Below are 12,010 nucleotides of genomic sequence, written 5' to 3' on the forward strand. Positions count from 1 at the left end.
GTGGCAGAGTTGCACCACAATTTACACTTATTGAGAAAGAAAATACATGTAAGGAAGAAGGCACACAATGGGACATAGGGAGGCACAGGGGGAAATAAGGAGGCATGAGGGTCAGAAGAAGTCAAAGGAGGACAGAAGAAGGCACAAGGGGACAGAAAGAGGCACACAGGTGGACAGGATGAGGCACAAAGGGAGACAAAAGGAGGCATAATGGGGGGCAGAATGAGACACAAAGGAGGGCAGAAGGAGGCACAGGAGGATAGAAGGAGGTACACAGAGGGGCAACGGGAGGTACAGAGGACAGAAGAAGGCATGAGGGCCAGAAGGAGGCACAAAAGAGGACAGAAGTAGGGACACGGGGACAGAAGGAGGCACATAGGTGGACAGAAGGAGGCACAAAGTGGGTCAGAAGGAGGCACAAAGTGGGGCAGAAGGTGGCACAATGGGGGAAGATTGAGGCACAAAAGGGGACAAAAGGAGGCTCAGGAGGAAAGAAAGAGGCACAGGGGGGCTGAAGGAGGCACACAGGGGACAGAAGGAGGCACACAGGAGACAGAAGGAGGCACAATGGGGGCCAGAAGTATGCACAAAGGGGGATAGAAGGAGGCACAAAAGGGGGACAGAAGACAGCAGAGGGGGATGTAAGGAGGCACAGGGAGACAGAAGGAGGCAGAGGGGGACAAAAAAAAGCCACAGGGAGACAGAACAAGGCACAAACGGGCACAGAAGTAGGCACAAGGGGACAGAGGAAGGCGCAGGGTACAGAGGTGGCACATGGTGACTGAAGAGGCACATGGAGACAGAAGGAGGCACTAAGGGAGACAGAAGGAGGCAAAGTAGGACAAATAAAGGCAAAGGGACATAAGGAGGCACAAAGGGGCACAGAAGGAGGCAGAGGTGGCCGAGGGGGGAAAGAAGGAGGCACAAGGAGACAGAGGAAGGCACAAAGGGAGACAGAAGGACAAACAGGGGGTCAGACATGGCACAAGGGACTGAAGGAGGCACAAGGTGACAAAAGGAGGCACAAAAGGGACTGAAGGAGGCACAAAGGGGGGGGAAGAAAGATGCACAAGGCACAGAGGTGGCAGCTGCCTGCAACTTACGCTAAGTAGATGCAGCAGAAGCAAGTAATAGAACAAACACGGGGTGTGGCTTAGTCCTGGAGGTGGGGCTTAATTTTGGGGGTGGGGCTTAATCCAGCAACATGGCGCCCCCCAGGACCAATGGCACTCCAGGCAATGGCCTGTACTGCCTATGCCTAGAGGCTCCCCTGCTGATGAGTAAGATTAACCCCCCCTCGCCCACCCGCACAGGTGCTGTAATTAAGTGTATGAAATCCGAATAACACCTATTCGGATTTCATCCGAATTCGTGATTTGAGCATGCCTGTGTACCATACTTGTGGCTATGCATTGGTCTGAATTGTATTATTCAGACACACTGACTCCCCCCCCCCCCCCCCCCCACACACACACACGCTTTTGGGGGTGAAAAAGTGACTCTTATGGTCCGAAAAGTATGGTATATTTTCATACATTAAAAAAATTAGAGTGTGGATAAGTTGAATGGTCCTTTTTTATTAAGCCATCCAAATATTTTATGATGTTATCATATGATATCAAACATGATGCACATTGGTGTGATGTGAAGGTTTTGAAGCATGATGGTGGCTACGTTAAGTCACAGTTTTGGACCCTCTCTTTTCCTCTTGAATTCCGTCATCGCTCTCCTGCTCTGCAGCACTCCTAGTTTTCTCCTCCCCAGCATCATCATCATCCTCATGTTCATGTCTCCTATGAAGACACAGAGGTTTATAAACAGACGTTATTTCACCGTTGCACTGATTTACACAATGCAGAAATGCTGTGCATCCACTGCTAGACACAGAGCCGGATTAAGGCTGAATGGGGCCCTAAGCAAAGTAACTGATTTGGGCCCCCCCATCATGTCGTAATAGAATCAGAAGATGCAGCTGCACAGCAACATGCCGCACACACCGGGGCAGCCGAGCTACTGGTTGCTATGGGCAACAGCCCGCTTTCCTCTGTGGGTGCACAATGCAGGGAATAGCAGCGGCAAAATGCAGAGTGAGAGATGAATGGCTGGGACGTTTGCACTCAGGGGCTGGGGCACCCCTGTGAAGAGGGCGCCAGATATCACAGCAGCAGCACTTTCCCCCTGCATCTCCAGCCTGGCAATAGCAGAAAGCTCTGGACATTGCCAAATCGGAAGCCGTTCCCCAGACAGAATTACATAACCACCCCCACCACCGAACAATCGATTTCCTCCCAAACTAGACAGCCACCATGCAGCCTCCATCCCAGTGAATACGATAGTCCAGCAGAGAAGGCAGCCGCAGCGGGGGAGAATGACAGCACCAGATGACTCACATTCACCTATTGCGATCCAAATGGTCCCATCATCCAGAGCCCATCTGTCTCCTCTAGAGTGCTGCCGCTCTGTTACTACTGCTATTACTACTTCCTGTCTGATCTGAGAATCAGGAAGTTCAGAGTGAGCGGCTGCACTGTAGAAGAGACAGATGGGTTTCAGATGACGGGATCTCTATCGCTTGGATCATGGATAGGTGAGTGAGCGTTTGCCATCTGCTACTATCATTCTTGCTGCAGCTGTGGTTCTCTGTGGGAAGGGAGGGAGGAGTGGGCAGCTGCAGAGCCCACAGTAGCAGGAGGGGGACCTAGGAGGAGAGCCTGGCTCTGAAGACAATCAGCAGCGCACAGCATCATATGACAAGACAAATAACATTTATATCGCGCTTTTCTCCGGGCGGACTCAAAACGCCAGAGCTGCAGCCACTAGGACGCGCCCTATAGGCAGTAGCAGTGTTAGAGAGACTTGCTTAAGGTCTCCTACTGAAAAGGTGCTGGCTTACTGAACAAGCAGAGCCGAGATTCGAACACTTGTCTCCTGTGTCAGAGGAAGAGCCCTTAAAGCCCTTAAAGATAAACTGCCACCCTACGCCTTTTAGTTTTCGCTATTTTCGCGATCAAAATTGCCATGGCCGCGATTTCGATCGAAAATTTCGAAAATAGCGAAAACTAAAAGGTATAGGGCGGTTTATATATCATTGGAAAGAGGAGAAAGAGAGCTTTAAAATGATATGCATCTTTCCATAGTTACTGCACTGCTTAGAGTCCCTTTAACCATTATACCGTCCAGCCAACGCTGACAGGATGGCAAGGGCTGGTTTATGTGCTGATGGGGCCCCTTTGACTCTGAATGGGGCCCCAAGCGACTGCTTTTGTTGCCTGGTCGGTAATCCGGCCCTGGCTAGACACACCAGACCTCAGTCACTCCTCCCCACCAGTACTGGTGGGGAAGCACTAGGGTAAACTATGAAGAGAAAAGAAGGAGCACTTACAGCAGTTGCAAAGTATAAGGGAAGGGGCCCCTAGAAAAATCTCTCTTGGTAATTGCTGACCAGTAGCCAGGGGCGTAACTAGAAATCACTGGGCCCCCCTGCAAAACTTTGGATGGGACCCCCTCCGCCAGCACACTGAATAGGGTCTGTCTACAAATCTTTGTCTACAAAACTTTATATGATTCAATATCAGTGGCTGAGCAGATGCAGTCATTAGAACAATTGTGCAGAGCGCTCTCCATGCCCTTAGTTGTCAGTCTCTCAGGTTGGGGCCCCTTGTGACTTCTGGGCCCCCCTGCGGCTGCATCCCTTGTAAGGTCTATTGTTACGCCCCTAACAGTAGCTAAATAAAGTATGCTTCCCGCTGTTTTTTTTGCAGTCAGGAACTCCCATACCGCCTCCAATCCTCTGTTTCTTGATCTCTGGTTGCAGACCATGCAGACAGTGTTCCATAATTGACTGAAGAGGAGAAGCTGTCAAATCGAGGTGAGGCCACCAGTAGATGTTCCAGCTTCACCACCAGAGATTGAGGAATGGAAATTCAGAGTTGTGGAAGTTAAAGTTGGCTGTACCAAAACAATACTCACATAAGGAGAGATTATTCTAGGGGGCCTCTTCCCCCATACTTTGCAGCCACTGTGTGAGCGCCCTTAATATTACCGCTTGACATGATTATGTTGATTAATGTAGTCGTCGGTTGTTTTTTATCAGTTATCATATCTCAGGCTCTCTCCCCTCTCTTTAGTTAGTGAATATCAGCTGCAGCATTCTTCCTGGTAAATTAGAGGTCTTAGCATTCCACTGACCTACCTTATACTAAGGGGCACCTGTAGTTACCTACAACGGACAAGGGAAGTAAGGGATAATTCACAGCTGGGACAGCCAGCACATTTGTGGTGCAGTTTGGTTTGTACGTCCATGGAGGGTGAAGTCTAGGTTGCCAGGTGCCAGGGCATCTGTGCCTATAGGCTACTGTGATGTAAATCTTGTCCTGTATAGACAGCAATGTTAATTATGACTATAGAGGCACCTACTCCGTAATTTGGGACTGCAGTGCATTATAAATATTAGTTATAGGCATTGCGGATGTTGGTTCATATGAGTACTTACTTTTCATCAGCAAGGGATAAGGAGACCATCCCGAGGAAGAAAAGCAGAAGCATGGATTTGTTCAAGGTCAGCATGTTGGGCTTCTGCCAATAAATTTGAACAAGACAAAAAAAAATACATCTAACTAATGAAAATATCATAAATTACATAAAAACAGTGACAGACCAAACATTCTATGATCATTACAATTTCCACTGGAAATTCCTTGGAGAGAATTACATACAAATTGTTAACCCCTTCCATGCCTATGTTGGACTATGTAAGACATCAGCATTTGCATGTATAGCACCAATGTTGGACATACTGCGACATAGGAAAAACTGGCTGCTGCTAGATGGCACTGTTGCCAATAGGGAAAAATTGGCAGCTCTCCTGATCAGGCAGCACATAAAATGACTACCAGCAGAAGCATACAGAGCCCCCTAGAGGCTGCTAATTTTTCAGTTCTCTAAAAAAAATGTGTAAACCATTTTATGGACAGCTGCCCCCAGGTTCACACTATGTTTGGTTGTTAATTAGGGGTTAGGATCTCCTCCATGAAAGATACCTCAACACGGTGGAAGAGTTTAGTATGGAACACTCTGCGTGCAAACTGTTTTGGAAGCCAACATCCTCCATTTTGTTTGCAATATGGAATATGTTGGCGCTTTATAAATCAATAATGATAATAAAATCAATAATAATAATCTATTTTGAATGCAGCTTGTGTAACCTGCCTATAATTAGGCCCTGCACATCCATGCTGCTGGTCAATCAGATGCAGCCTGTCTTGAGAGCGCTGCCACCTCCCCTGATGTATAGAACTGTTGCCGATAAAATCCAACAACTATGTCTGACACTCTAATTGACGCCAGCCATCTCCTTCGCCGATGCCAAGTCCAATGCTTTGATACTCTCTGGCAGCACGCCGCATGACCTAATAGCAAAATTACGCTACAATCAGGAAAGGGAGCAGATCAACAGTGTGAGCTGGCTCTGGCAGAGGCGTATCTAGAGGGGTACAAGCATGCCTTGTGCCATAAGTGCCACAGTACCATGGGCGCCATGCCTGCCCCTTTGCTACACCCCCATGCTTGCCCCTGTGCCTCCCTGTCACTCAGACCTCACATCAGATTAATTCTATTATCTAGGAAACATGGCTACTTAATTTATGTATGCAGGGCACACTTGGCTTAGTGTTAAGGTGTTAGCAAAAAAATCGTTAGAGCGATCAGAAATTCTGATTGGATTGGTTGTAAATAATCTCCATTCATGGGCACAATCGATTACGAACGATTATAAAAATAGTCGTCCGATTTGATTTTGGTCAAACCAAAATTTGGATTTATTAGTTAGTTGCGATATATAGGAAGCAAAGATTGGTTCGTTGATGGTGTAGTGAACAATTTTTCTTCCAATCAGAATTATCTGATTGCTCGAACGATTTTTTGCTAGAAATTGGATCATTAGTGGTCACCTTTAGAAAAGAGGACAAAGAGGGAATAAGAAGAGATATTTCCAAAAAAGTTACTTCAGCAATATCCACACAGGCAACCATAACACATGTACATGAGAAAGGATGATGTTTTTAGAGGGGAAAGGGTGGGGGTGCAATTTCAGTGTTTGCCATAGGCTCTTCACTACGCAAATACGCCCCTGGGCTCTGGTCCCTCCCTCCTCCACCGACAGTGGGTCACCTCCTCCCTTTACACTGAGTCAATACAGAGCCTTCGGATAGCTGCCGCCAGTCCTATTTCACGATCACCCCACCCCCTTCCCCCTTCACCACCACCTCAGCACCCTGGAAAAAATGTACCGTATATACTCGGGTATAAGTCGCAAAATTTAGGACTGATTCAAAGTAAAAAAGTGGGGGGGTCGACTTATAGTTGCATAGTCCTAAATTTTGCGACTTACAGCCTGAGTGGGGTGAGGGTGTGTGTTATGGATGTGGGGTGTGTGTGTGTGGAGGGGTTACTCACCATCCATCGCTGGGCGCAGTGTCCTCTTTTCCTCTCTTCTCCCTCACTCGCGCGTCTGCCCCCTTAAGAGAGATGGTCCGGCTCCCGATGTCACATGACGTCGGGACCGGAAGTTACCGCGCGAGTGGAGGAGAAGCGAGCAGAAGAGAGGAGACTGCGCCCAGCGGTGGATGGTGAGAGGAGACTGCTGCAGCGGCGGGGAGAGCGAGCATGGAGGCAAACATCCCACCTTCCACAGCCTCTATCCTCCATCTACTTCCTCTCCCACGCATCCCCTTGTGCTGATACCAGCGTCTCCTGTGATGATGTCATCACAGGAAACGCTGGTATCAACGCATGGGATGCCTGGGAGAGGAAGTAGATGGAGGATAGAAGGTGAGATGTTTGCCTCCATGCCCACTCTCCCCACCGCTGCAGCCTATACATGGGGGCAACTGTACTGGCTACCTACCTATGCTGCTGGCAACTATACTGGCTACCTACCTATACTACTGGCAACTATACTGGCTACCTACCTATGCTACTGGCAACTATACTGGCTACCTACCTATACTAATGGCAACTATACTGGCTACCTACCTATGCTACTGGCAACTATACTGGCTACCTACCTATACTAATGGCAACTATACTGGCTACCTACATATGCTACTGGCAACTATACTGGCTACCTACCTATACTAATGGCAACTATACTGGCTACCTACCTATGCTACTGGCAACTATACTGGCTACCTACCTATGCTACTGGCAACTATACTGGCTACCTACCTATGCTAATGGCAACTATACTGGCTACCTACCTATGCTACTGGCAACTATACTGGCTACCTACCTATGCTACTGGCAACTATACTGGCTACTTACCTATACTGGGGGCAACTATACCTGGCTGCCTACCTATGCTGGCTACCTATACTGGAGGCAGATACCTGGCTGGCTTACCTATAGACTCTATAGACTTACCTATAGACTTATACTTGAATAATTGGAAAAATCCACCTTGTGAGGGTCAAATTTTGGGGGTCGACTTATACACGGGGTCGACTTGTATCCGAGTATATACGGTAAGTGCTGGGGCAACGTGGGTGATTGGGAAAAAAGATTACAAAGAGATGAAGCCTACAGCTGAGGGGTAATTAACAAGCTTACAGCGTATTGCTTGGTGCCTGCTGACTTTAATTGACTCAATTTATTCTTCTTAAGGTGCCAATGCACTTCTCGGTTTTCCCAGCAGATTCAATCAGAGAGGGGGAATCTGCAGAAAGTTGATTTCCAAAATGATTCTTTTTCAATCAATGTCAGATCAATTCTGACCCAAAATTGATTAAAAGTATGGATCGGACCAGTAAGATGATTAAGGTTGATTGGGGCAGGGCAGGAGCCGCGGTCCATCAGCACTACATAGTGTTGCACTGGCTGTTGAATGCAGTGCAGTTTGCGACTGCACGTGCTCCCCCCTCGGTCTCATTACCACAGCTGAGAGCGTTCTGCACCTGCGCAGTGAAGGAGGAGGCAGGGTAAGACAGTGTGGGAGCGATAAGTGCTGGAGGAAGGTATGTATAAAACTTTTAGATTTATTCGTCTCTGGTTTCCTTTAAAGATGTGTCCCTGCACTTGTCTTAAATCAACCTTCTAAGTGCTAAGTTATCACTATATTTACAGGCACCTGAGCTGACACTATATCCATGCCAGCTTGTGCAGTATGGAATCTTTCTACTTCTCTTTTTTTCCATTTTTTATGGGCTTCTCTCTATTGCACTTACCTGGCCTCCCATTTGTGGCTCTGACTGCAGCCAGTCGCACAGAGAACAAAGAGGCAGTACATGCTCTGTCCACTCGCACCCCCTATAATTTTGCACTCCTGCCCTGATATACACAGCAGCCGAGCCTGCGAGTGTTATCGTTATGCGTACTTGACAAGTGCTGCTAAAAAATGAGCATCATTTCTCAAGTATGCATGCTGGTGCAAAACTACTGCGAGCGCAAGTGGTTAGAGAATGTACTACTTCATTGTCATACAGGGACAGGGCAGCACAATGGATGGGAGCCCATTCAAAGCAGTGTGATCACTAGTCAGGGTGTTGAGCAGAATGCTGCTAGTGAATGCGTCTGGTGACAGTGGGCCCTGCAAATTAAACAATTATTTCCTAGGAGAAAACTTAGATTAAAGGAACACTGTGAAAGTTTCATTTTTTTTCCTGAACTCTTTTAGGAGTCAGAAGGGACTTCTGCTGCTGCATCTGGATAGTATAAGTTGCAGGCAGCCAACACTGTGTCCAACCCCCATGCATCCCTCTGTCCCCCTGTGACCCCACCTGACCCATGTGCCTCCGTCTGTCCTCTGTCCTCCTTTGTGCCTCCTTTTGCCCTCCTTTGTGCCTCCTTCTGTCCCCCATGACAATTTATCCCCGTGTGTCCTTCTGCCACCCTGAGGCTCCCTTTATCCCTCTGTGCCATGTTCTGTCCCACGGGGGGGAGGGGGGATGGTTGACACAGGACTTCTTGCCTGGAGTGACAAAAAGGCTAGAAATGGCCGTCTCAACGGACAAGATTCTGACACACAGGTGACAGATTTTTTTTCTACTACCATTATCTGTCATTACTATACTTATGACAAATATACTTAACCACTTGCCGACCGCACACTCATACCGTGCGGCGGCAAAGTGGTAGCTGGAGGACCAGCGACGCAGATCTGCGTCGCCAGGTGCCTCCCTAATTAATCAGGAAAGGCCGCTCGCGCGAGCGGCCGTTTCCTGTCAGATCACGGAGCGGGTCTGCGTGAATAGCCTGCGAGCCGCTGATTGCGGCTCGCAGACTAAATGTAAACGTAGGAGACACATGTCTCCTTTGTTTACATTGTACGGCGCTGCTGCGCAGCAGCGCCGTAAGGCAGATCGGCGATCCCCGGCCAATCAGCGGCCGGGGATCGCCGCCATGTGACAGGGGACAGCCTGTCACTGGCTGCACAGGACGGATAGCGTCCTGTGCAGCCCCGATCACCGGAGGGGGAGCAGGTAGGAGAGGGAGGGGGGAATTTTGCCGCGGAGGGGGGCTTTGAGGTGCCCCCCCCCCCCCGCAACACCCAGGCAGGCAGAAGAGATCAGACCCCCCCTGCACATCATCCCCATAGGGGGGAAAAAAGGGGGGCAATCTGATCTCTCTGCCTGCTACCTGATCTGTGCTGGGGGCTGCAGAGCCCACCCAGCACAGATCACTAAAAACAATGCTGGTCCTTAAGAGGGGGTAAAGGGTGGGTCAAGTGGTTAAAGTGCACCTCCATACTAAAAATCTACTCAGCAGCACTGAAAAGGCTTGGTGTTTCTTTAACAGTTTCACAGCATCAAAACTTAGTTTTTCTTACCTAAGCCTGATTTTTTGCTGCATCAAAGAAATCTGTCAGGATATTTTTCTCCTTTTCGTTCTGCTGTTTTGGTGCAATTTTTTTTTTTTAATTTGGGATTTAAAGCCTAGAGCACAGTTGGGAGGGGTTATCAATACACAGGACAGTTGGAACTGTGTCTCACGCTCCCTGTCACCTCCTTTCAACCAAAAAGATGGCTGCCCCCATGAAATCACAAACATTTGCCTGTTCTTTTAAAACAGGGTGGGTAAGAAATTATATTACCTATCTATTTTAATTAACATAACTAATAAAACTTAATGACAGTATGTTTGTTTAGGCTAAAGATCCTCTTTAGGTTCCTTCTGCCTCTTAAAGGGGTTCAGGAAAAAACTAAAACTTTAAAAGAGTTCCTTTGAACAATCCTAAACCTGTTGCCTAGTATGGAGAAGATAGCTTTCTTTTTCTACAGAATCTTTCAGACTCAGAATTTACCAGTAGATCTAGCAGTTAGTCAAGCAGAATAAAATATTTGTATAAGAAAAAGAAGGGACACCGAGAGCCCAATATAGTGTAGTAAGTTGGGTGATGGGTAAATGGAAAAGTATATGATAGATATACTCACAAGTCAGGGTTACCAATTAGGCAACCACTGTGTAGGCAGGTGAGGAGATTAGGCCTGTCCTAACTCAGGATTAAGATGTCACTCTCTATAGATTAGGAGAAGAAAGGGAATTCAACCCCTCCACCAGGGGTGGATGCTGATATTGTAAGGAGAACAGAGGCGCCAACAGAATAAAATATATCTAAAAACTTTAAAATTCCTCGGGAGGCGGTGGTGGACTCATCTCCCCAAAGCAGACATGATACTGTCGGTTTTAGTACAAACAAATGTATGTATATACTCCAACATACAGCGCAATGCGTTTCACTGGAATATTCCCGCTTCTTCAGGCAATAGGTGCTTATCAGAGGTGCTTATCGTGACCTTAAGACTGCACTGTGTGTACTCCTGTTCGTTATTGCCTGAAGAAGCGGGAATATACCCGTGAATCGCATTGCACTGTATGTTGGAGTAAATAAATAAATTTGTTTGCACTAAAACCGGCAGTATCATGTCTGCTTCGGGGAGATGAGTCCACCACCGCCTCCCGAGGAATTTGAAAGGTTTTAGATATATTTTATTCTGTTGGCGCCTCTGTTCTCCTTACAATAAAATATTTCTATATTTGTACTGGTTCCTATTTTACTTAATTAAAATATATATTTTTTAGAATACTATGCCACACAAATAAAGCAATAATGAAAACAACCTCAATACATACAAGGGAATAAAAATGGCAAAATATCAACACATTGTGCAGCAGAAAGCTGAACACACAATTATGTTCAACTAGATATAAAGTAGTAGTGACAAATGATAAATGGCAGCCCTGTATGTACTTACTTAGATCAGTCAGCGCTGGTTCTACACACAGGTGGGTCTTCAGAGCAGTTCTATCTGTGGTAAAATGGGTTGACTTATATAGTGAAGGCAATCAGCTCACCCAGTTCTAATTAATATTTGAGTTTGTCATATCACATATGACTGAAATCCCAAGTTTCATTCAAATATTTACTTAAAGAGACACTGAAGCGAAAAAAAATATATGATATAATGAATTGGTTGTGTACTATGAATAATTACTAGAAGATTAGCAGCAAAGAAAATATTCTCATATTTTTATTTTCAGGTATATAGTGTTTTTTCTAACATTGCATCACTCTATAATATGTGCAGATTACACAACACTCAGCATTCAAAATGAGTCTTTCAGAGCAGTCTGTGAAGTAATGAACTCTCCTCTAGCAGAGGAAAAGTAAACATTTCAATTACAGTTGAGATAATAAAAGTCAGATAACAGCCCTCTCCACGACGTAAGGTGCCCATACACTCGTCAGATTGGCAGCAGATAGATAAGAAATGCATCTGATGATCTATCTGATGCGTTTTTAGAACATTTTTTACCAGGATAGAATTCCAATAGATTTCAGTTTGAAATCTATTGAAATTCGATCTGATGGCATTTTTTTGCCATCAGATTTCCATTAAGGCCAATGCAAACTGATAAGCAATCTCATCAGATCGACCTAAATTTTCCACCCTGCAAGTTCAATGGAAATCCATCGAAATCGATCGAAATCGGCCGTCGATCGGTCGATTGGCCAACC

The 12,010-nt window shown here is 46.6% G+C and overlaps 1 long non-coding RNA gene across 1 annotated transcript; it reads right to left on the reverse strand.

The window, feature by feature from the left end:
* Positions 1 to 1,557: 1,557 nt before the first annotated feature.
* LOC137534609 (uncharacterized) lies at positions 1,558 to 11,351 on the reverse strand. The gene is made up of 3 exons (XR_011024372.1): positions 11,247 to 11,351; positions 4,493 to 4,575; positions 1,558 to 1,793 (listed from the first exon to the last, which is right to left on the reverse strand). It is a non-coding gene; the product is annotated as an uncharacterized lncRNA (long non-coding RNA).
* Between the last annotated feature and the right edge of the window lie 659 nt (positions 11,352 to 12,010).

This window comes from Hyperolius riggenbachi, chromosome 10, assembly GCF_040937935.1.
Source record: "Hyperolius riggenbachi isolate aHypRig1 chromosome 10, aHypRig1.pri, whole genome shotgun sequence".
In the NCBI taxonomy this organism is placed as follows: Eukaryota; Metazoa; Chordata; class Amphibia; order Anura; family Hyperoliidae; genus Hyperolius; species Hyperolius riggenbachi.